Source organism: Haemaphysalis longicornis, unplaced genomic scaffold (assembly GCF_048455015.1).
Source record: "Haemaphysalis longicornis isolate Haplotype H1 unplaced genomic scaffold, Haemaphysalis longicornis Haplotype H1 scaffold_3, whole genome shotgun sequence".
Taxonomy (NCBI): Eukaryota; Metazoa; Arthropoda; class Arachnida; order Ixodida; family Ixodidae; genus Haemaphysalis; species Haemaphysalis longicornis.
In genome coordinates this window covers 151916838-151925922 of record NW_027526335.1, presented here as the reverse complement: position 1 = coordinate 151925922, position 9085 = coordinate 151916838, and the positions used below count along the sequence as shown (strand labels likewise).

The 9085-nt window shown below is 57.3% G+C and overlaps 1 non-coding gene across 1 annotated transcript; it reads right to left on the bottom strand.

The window, feature by feature from the left end:
- Window positions 1-5540: 5540 nt before the first annotated feature.
- Trnak-cuu (transfer RNA lysine (anticodon CUU)) lies at window positions 5541-5613 on the bottom strand. Its single transcript has one exon. It is a non-coding gene; the product is annotated as a tRNA-Lys (tRNA).
- Window positions 5614-9085: the final 3472 nt, after the last annotated feature.

Genomic DNA, 9085 nt, shown 5'->3' with positions numbered 1-9085 from the left:
AAAAAAGAACAATGAAACTGATTTTATCACACGCAACAAAAAATTTCAGTGTTACGAAGGGAGACAAAAGAGCGTGGTCCAGCGTACAGCGCTGCAATGTGCAGCACACGGAGGAAACAGAATATTGCCACGTAGCCAAGAACGACGCAAAGCTTTTCTGAACGCAGCCAGCTAGCGAGCTCCTGCTCTACAAAAGACTAGAATGAAACACAAACGTCGAAGAAGCAGTCCGCAGTATGACGTGCACAGATACACGTCGATAAAGTGAGTTGCGCCGCATTTGCTATGAATGCATTGCTCTCGGAACGTTATTAATTTCAGATCCATGGAAATAGGATCGAGGACATTGTCGAAGAAACAAAAAATTAAGTTAGCGACAAGGTGGCACCCTTTCCATATCAGCAATATTGCCCGACGGGACGTACGACAAAAAGAGCAAACGGGCGCTCCGGTTGAAACGCCAGATAAGAAACCGGAATCGGCCACGCGTGGTTACAAAACGAACCCTAAGAGATAATTCGCGGAAATATGAAATGTAAAAGCACAAGGACGTCCCAAAGCTTTTTTTTTACACGCGAGCCTGAGCGCAAGGTAATACAAGTTTGCAAACAGGTAATGAAGCACCGCTACAACCTGACTGATATGACAAAAATCTGGCTTTAAAGGGACCCAGAAAAACCTTCTGTAAAAGTTACAAAAGGCCTGTATTCTCACGTAGCACCAATATAGCGATGCAATGCCGTTGGAATTATTGATCTACATTCAGTATTAGCTGCGCCAGAAGCAATTAAGTGCACCTCTCCCCACTTGCCGATCGACTCCTCCCTCTCTGCTTCCTTCAAAGCAGCTGCAAACACTGGGAATAGCCATGTGACATCGCGACGCTCGACTTCCGTTCTGCGCTAGCTACATTCCTGCGCCTAGGCACGCGTCAATCGCTGAGGACCCGCCTTTTCCGCCTTTGCCTCGTGATCGCGCAGGAAGGAGGGAGAGCAGCCGGAAGCCAATAACAGTGACGCCGCCGGCGGCCGATCTCGCCGGCGATTGGGCGAATCAGGGGGCGCCTTCGCCGTTGCGTCAGCCGCGATCGCCGTTGCGTCAGCCGCGGTCGGCTCGCTGCGGCGTCGCGCTCATCGGCTGAAAAAGGCGATCTTCAAAAATTGTTTACAAATTATCCATACAACGTATGGGGCTCACACTTGGCTCAAAAATCCCCCGTTATGTGTTCTACCACCTGAATGCATTTGATTGCCACCTTCACAAAGCTTTTCGGGGTCCCTTTAAGTTAGCCTTGTACAATTCCAGGTCCACGATGCTCTAAAAAGGGTACATTGCTTTTTCCATTTTCACACACAGTGCATTTCTACACACTGTGACACACTTATAATCGAAGCTAAAATCTCCCGTTGCTTGCCTTGGAATGGCGCCCCTCCATTTCTCACACAGCTGCCCGTAGCTCGGTTAACAGAACAAGGAAACATTGTCTGTGGTATCGTCGTACAAGGAACGACATCCCGGGACGCAACACATGTTCGGCATCGTCGTTGCACTACTTAAAGGCCGACCTCCATGCAGCGAAATGTAGGCGAAAAGGCGGCGAACGTCGCCCGGCGGCGGCCGCTCCGCCGGGCCAGGTTCGCCGGGCCGTTCGCCGGGTCACGTTGCATGGAGGTTGGGGTGGACGAAAACTGGGCGGCGCGTCAAACCACGGCGTCCGCCGCGCCAAGTTCGCCGAGAAACTTCGCTGCATGGAGGTCGGCCTTAAGTCGCATCACAAGAGCGTGATATGCACGTTACATTTTTTTCCCGAACAAAACAAACACAACTCGCCGCGGCTCCGCCGTTCGAGCCAGCGCAACGCCGCCGGAGGAGTGACCTCAGTGAGAGGGTGGCGCCACCGCGCGGCGGCCAAACGCAGCATATGAAGCTCTCCCATTGAGTTACGGAGCAGTTTCGTGACCAGTAAAGCATTGAAGGACTCTGGTTGAAGCAAGACGTCGGCAGCGTTGCTGTCGAAGCTCGGGCTTCCTGCGTGCGACGGGTTGAGAGGTGACAGACTGAGTGAAGTGGGGCCGCTGCCATGGGGGCATTGGGGCTGGAAAATTAGGTAGGGGAATATTGCTTCGTTTATCCCACGCGGTGAGGAGCACGCCTTGGTGGGTGAGTTGTCGTTTAAAATTGTATTGATCCGTTTGTTCCTGAATGATGCGGTTGATTGGTTGGAGGGTCGCTGCTTGTTGGAGGTTTGCAATTTTTGTATGACGTGGGAGGCCAGTGATGGTGCGTAGGGTGGAATTGTGAAGAACTTGTAGCGTGCGTCGTTGGGTGCAGTTGAGGTCATAATGTGTCTCTCCGTACGAAAGAATGCCCACCGCTACTGCTCTGCCGAGGGTGGTGATAGCCTTTTGTTTGGCTCCCCCATGTTTGTTTGAGAGCCGTCGGAGGGTGTGCTGCACGAAGTTCCATTTCTGCTTAAGGCGATTAAGCCATATTGTGGGGCTGTTTCTGGTTCCAATGTAGACTCCGAGGAGTTTAATTGGTTCCAGTCTGGCTGACACAGAAATGGAGGCGACACTGACTTGAGGTAGCGCGTAATCGGTGGGGGGTTGACGGCCGAAGATGGCGAGGAATTCTGTTTTGTGAGGTGCGAGGGACAGGCCAAGGTCGGGGAGGACCTTTTTGAGTCCCGTCATTGCGCACTGGAGGTCGGTAATCATGGCGTCTTGATTTGGCTATTGGGTTGATTCGGTCCTTATAGTAATATCGTCGGCGTAGATAGTAAAGCGCGCTGTGGACTCAGTGGTGATCCGTCTTGCTATTCTGGTCATGGCTAAGTTAAATATACCAAAAGTCATCCCCCTCGCGAGGGGCACGATCAAATGCACAGCATTTCCGAGGGGGTGCGCCGGCAAGTCGTATCTCTTGATCGCGGGACCCGTGTCGCCATCTTTTGGAAGCGCGGGACAACTTGTGGCGCTTTCGAAACAAACGAGAAATGAGTGAAGGATATAAGGCGCGTTCGGTGCATCGAAATCTGTGTCGGTTTCGTGGCTCGGTCGGTTGTGCGCCGGGCACCTTGCGTTCCGCCCGCGGCGTCAAGGGTTCGAAACCGGGCGCCGGAAACTGTTATTTCTTCCTGGCTGCGGACTACGACAAGGCGCGCCTGCGGAACACGACAGGGCGCGCATGCGGACTACGACAAGGCGCGCATGCGGACTACGACAGCGCACGCCAACGCCGCGTGACATTGTGAGTTACTAAAATGCTATGCATTTAAAAGAGTTGGGCCAAGTATGGAGCCTTGTGGTACACTCCTGTCAAGGTAAAAGACTCGGGGAGACCAGCCGGGGTAGGTTCCGTGTAATTGAATGGGGCGAGCTTCAAGGAAGTTTCGGATCCAGGTTTGAGCTATCTGGCTGGGCAGCCTCAGCAAGTTCTTCAAGGATTGCTTGTTGGCTAACGCAGTCGAAAGCTTTCTGTAAGTCTAGTGCGAGAAGGTAGTCGGGGGTTTGTCGGGAGTATTTCCTGTTAATCACCCGTATGAGGAGCCAGAGGCTGTCAGCGGTGCTGAGGTTAGGGCGAAAACCTGTTTGTGAGGGGTGAAAATATGGCCTTACGAATTCAAGATAGTGGGCAATTCGGTTATGGATGAGCCGTTCTATTATGGCGTATTCGGTTGGGCGTTTACGAGCACTCTGGAGTGCTCTGAAGAGCGGCCGCGCCTTCGGTTGGTAGAAGCCGAGCGCTCGAACTTCATTCGGTTGGTTCTTTCGGAGCGTCAGCCTCCGACTCGGAGTGCTCCCGACCGCTCTGACTTCTCTGTGAGAGTGTAGCGCGATCTGGCCGCGAGGAGGGTCACGTGACACAAAACACCGTGGTTTATCCGGCGGCTTCCCGCGCTGGCTGCACTGCGGCGCTGCAGGCGCGCTGCTCCGAGCTCGCCGATGCATTCGGTTGGTACGCTACCTCTCGCGCTCTGATTGGGAGCCGCCTTGGCATCTGGCGACTCCGAGCCAGAGAATCGGAGCAGCCAACCGAATACGCCATTAGTTTGCAGATAACGGGAGTAAGGGATATCGGTCGGAGATGCGAGAAGTCGTCGGGGGTTTGTTGCTTCTTGTTTGGTTTCGGTATTGGAAATATAGCGACAGTCTCAAGTGGTTGGGGACGAGTCCGGTTTCCCACGAGTGATTGAGATGTTCGAGGAGGTGTAGCTGGGCTGGTTCAGGTAGATTGCGTAGGTGAATCCATTGAATTCCATTGTGGCCAGGGGCGGATTTGGCCCTTCCTTGACGGAGCGCTGTAGTGAGTTCAGCAAACGAGAATGGGCTTTCAAGCTCAGGCACTGGGTCGTGTATAGTGTGAGCACCAGCAGTATCTACAGTCCTGGGACAATCTACTGTGCTGGGACAATCGCCGTGCTCCGATAGGATACCCTATCGTCATCGCTTCATCATCATCATCTCGGCTTTTAGCATCACCATCACCGCTTCCTGACGGGGTGTTCCTGGGTCCTCGGCTCTCGGAATAAACCGCTCTCCTTCACGAGTCCTCGACTCTCTCAAGTGGTGGAGGGTGCTTCCGATCCTGCCGTCTACCTCTCCCGATCGCACAGCTGGAGCTTCGATCAGGTCGGCGCTTACCAACTAGCCCCATGGATCGCGAGGGCAGCAATGGTGGCAGCAACGCTGCAGTTCCCGTCCAGCCCACCTTCACTGTCACCAGCCCCCACCGCGAACCGCCCTTTTTCGCTGGCCTTCGGGGCGAAGACGTTGAGGAATGGCTTGACCAGTTTGAGCGAGTGAGCGCGTTCAACCGGTGGGACGACGCATTCAAACTGAAGAATGTTTGCTGGTCCCTGAATGAAGTGGCGAAGACGTGGTTCCTTAACCAGGACGGCTTCTCTAATTGGGAGAACTTCAAGGAGGACATACGTTGTGGGGACCCTTGTTTCCTTACGCCTCGCCTGCACATGTTTCCGCGAGCTGGGTGCCGCCATTTTGGGTAGCCGGCGCGGCACGTAGGTCGTGTCCTCTTCATGACCCCGCGCGACGCGCCGAACCGGCTTGCCGCGAACGTGTGCAGAGAGCGAGGGGGAAGGAGGACCGGTCGTCGCCTTCTCCCTCGCCACCCTCTCCTCGAGCGCCGGGGGAGACCTCCTCTCCCCCCGAGCCGACCTGCGGGACGCGCGAATGGTCCGCGGGGACTCTGCCGAGAGATTCTGCCCTGATCGGTCGCCTCGGGATGCCTCCCTTGCTCCCGCGAACGTGATGACGGATATCGAGGTCTGAGCCCAGCGGCTTGAGCGAGCGACAGGAGCCACTGTCTCCCCGCGAGCGATAGTCGTGTTGTCTGGTGTATGCACTGTATCTGCCAGGCAATAAAGCCTTACTTTGGATTGCCGGAGCCTGTCTACCGCATGTGAGTACCCGAACCCGTGCGTGAGTCTTCGGATTCCGCAGGGCTAGTGTACGGCGCGTAGCGTTCTGTAGCAAAGCTAGCCGGGGTCCTCTGCTATCCCGTACGTTAGCCCACATTGGCGCCCAACGTGGGGCCCGAACCCACGACCCTGAGATTAAGAGTCTCATGCTCTACCGACTGAGCTAGCCGGGCGATTCCGCATACCTGGTAGCCCCTGTCTACTCATCCGGTATTGCGTTCAGCAGAGAAGAGCTCCTTGAAGCTCAGCAGAACGATCCATTTTGTCAGTCAATCATTGACGGGCTCAGGGAAGAGCCGTGCTCTGAGATGGAGCAGGGTGGCGCGGCCACCGGGCGTCCGGTAACAGCTGGTATTGCTGTCGGCGCCGAGCACAATGCAGCTGGTACTGCTGCTGGTGCGTTGGATACGTATCTGCTTGATGCGGACGGACTCCTGCTGCGATACATACCATCGGAGGAGGCCTCTGACCCCTTCAAGATGGTTATCCCGCGCAGTCTGCGAAGAGCGACTCTGAGCTATTTCCATGACTCGCGGGTGGCCGGTCACGCGTGCGGCCCTAAGACTTATTTTAAGTTGTGCAACTCCGTGACCTGGCCAGGCATGAAACGGGACGCTCTCCACTTTGCCCGCTCATGCCGCGTGTGCCAAAGCGTGAAGCCCAGGGGTGGCAAAGCCCCAGGCCTCATGCAGTCGATCAACAGCCAGCAACCCTGGCAGATCGCGGCCTGTGACGTGATGGGCCCCTTTCCGAGGTCCAGCAGAGGTCATATGTATCTCTTAGCCGTCACAGACCACTTTACGAAATGGGGCGAGTTGTTTCCCCTGCGTAAACTAACGGCACGCGCAATATGGGACAAGTTGTCGGAAGTATTCACTCGGTTTGGCTACCCCGCCGAGTTGATAACTGACAACGCGTCCTATTTCACGGCTAAGGTGTTCGTCGAAGCCTGTGCGGCCCTGGGCATTAAGCACCGAAAGACGACGACGTATCACCCACAAGCCAACCCCACCGAGCGGTTGAATCGGAACGTGAAGCACATGCTAGCGGCGTTTGCCGAACAGCACCGGGACTGGGATGCATATCTGCCCGAGCTGAGCTTCGCTTTGCGTACAACCGTTAACCGCTCGACTGGGTTCACGCCCGCATTTCTCACTTTCGGGAGAGAGCTGCCCAACCCACTGGAAACCGTTCTGCGGGCTGGTGGGGGGGCGGCCGCCGCTTCCTCGGCCCCGAGTGAGTACGCGGCGCAACTGCGCTCTAGGATGGAGCAGGCGATTTCGTTAGCCCGCAGAAACCTAGGCAAAGCGCGCGCTGGACAGAAGGCCCAGTACGACAAGGCACACAGGGAGGTCCGCTACAAAGCGGGTGACCTGGTCCTCAGACGCAACCACGTCTTGAGCGACGCAATCAAGGGCATCTCTGCTTCCCTGTCGGCCAAGTGGTCGGGCCCGTACCGAGTCGGGGATGCGCTCACCCCGCTCGTGTATCAGCTGGTAGATCCGAAAGGGAAACCAGTTGGCGGTCCAGTCAACGTCGCAGATCTGAAACCTTTCGTTGTGCGCAGCGACGATTGGAATGATGAGGAGGCAGCTCCCAGTCTGCGAAAGCAGCCGAAGCGCGGGGCGGCGGCCCAACGGCCGAACACCCATCGCTACCGGTTGCGCAAGCGCGCATAATCACCCCCGCAACCCCCCGAAGGTAAGCAGAGCGCTCTGCCTCTGGCGCCTTCCCCGCGAGAGGGAGCGTGGGTGGTTTTCCCTTGCGTCTCGTGCGGCGCGGCGGAGGATCCCTTTTCCTCCATATGCCTGCCGAAGCGAGAACGCGGCGTTGGGGGAGCAGGCACGGAGGAGGGTGTGACCTATCTAGCACCCTCACCCGGTTACGTTGCCCTCCTCTCATCGCAACCACGAAGCGAAACCTCTGGTTTCTCTCCTCGCGACAATAACCTTGGATGTAGTGTAATACCAGTGGCCTCCTTGTGCTCTGGGCGCACGAAACTCCGGGTTATTGAACCGCTGCACCAGCGTTAGGGTTCCCTTTTTGACCCTAGCCTGGCCCGAGCACCCTGTTTCGCTTTCCCATTCGGAGAGCAGCAGCAGGGAAGTTGGGCGTTGTTTGCTGTTACTCCCGACTTCTTTCCGCAGCGCATCCCCCCCCTGGTGTTTGCCCCCGGTCTGGTCCCGTCACCCGCAGCCACACCACGCGCGGCCAGTTGCTGCAGTCTCTGGTTCTGGCATCGCTGGCAGCCCAGGCCCCGTCCTCAGGCCGCCACCCGCTTGACGCGGTTTTGCGACGATCGAGATGCAGCCTCCTGAGCCGGCGCTCCTGGCGCCTCCCCGAGGCACCTGCCTCGGGCGCTTCCCAACTGGCAGCACCAGAGTGCTCGGAAAGCTGCCCTTCTGGGCTCGTCACAGGCAGGCCCGGCCTGCACACTCCATCGGGGCCACGCCCCCGGGCCGACCTGCTCCTCTGGGGCCCTCACCACCAAGGCGGCCGGTTCGGCGGCCGTCACTGGGGGCCTAACGGACGTACCACTGGCTCAATGAGGCCCCTCCTGTCTGTGGAGATGTCGGCCGGCCTGCTGCTTACGCCTGTGGCCTCAGCCTGCGGCTTACATCTGCTGCCCCAACCTGCTGTTCCTGGACTGCACTACCTCCGGTGACTACAAGGACGCGCTGGACTGAAGGTGTGTCGTGAACTGTGCGTGTGGTGTGGCGCTGCTTCGAACTGTTGCGGACTTTGCGGACTCTTGTTAACCGGGGGCGAGTGTTATTAATTTTGGGGATGCGTTGTGCTTTTGCTCGGCAGCGGTTGTCCAAGCGGTGCTGGCTCGGTCTTGAGGAGGGGGGGGTTGTGGGGACCCTTGTTTCCTTACGCCTCGCCTGCACATGTTTCCGCGAGCTGGGTGCCGCCATTTTGGGTAGCCGGCGCGGCACGTAGGTCGTGTCCTCTTCATGACCCCGCGCGACGCGCCGAACCGGCTTGCCGCGAACGTGTGCAGAGAGCGAGGGGGAAGGAGGACCGGTCGTCGCCTTCTCCCTCGCCACCCTCTCCTCGAGCGCCGGGGGAGACCTCCTCTCCCCCCGAGCCGACCTGCGGGACGCGCGAATGGTCCGCGGGGACTCTGCCGAGAGATTCTGCCCTGATCGGTCGCCTCGGGATGCCTCCCTTGCTCCCGCGACCGTGATGACGGATATCGAGGTCTGAGCCCAGCGGCTTGAGCGAGCGACAGGAGCCACTGTCTCCCCGCGAGCGATAGTCGTGTTGTCTGGTGTATGCACTGTATCTGCCAGGCAATAAAGCCTTACTTTGGATTGCCGGAGCCTGTCTACCGCATGTGAGTACCCGAACCCGTGCGTGAGTCTTCGGATTCCGCAGGGCTAGTGTACGGCGCGTAGCGTTCTCTAGCAAAGCTAGCCGGGGTCCTCTGCTATCCCGTACGTTAGCCCACAACGTAAGATCTTCGGAACGTCCTCTGCTCGCTCGAATGAAGCCAAAAAGAAACTTGATGCCCGTGTGCAACGCCCGGAGGAGACTTACGCTTCATATATTGAAGATGTCCTCGCGCTATGCCGCCGGTTCGACAAGGACATGCCTGAAACGGAGAAGGTACGCCACATACTGAAAGGTATCGCCCATTTT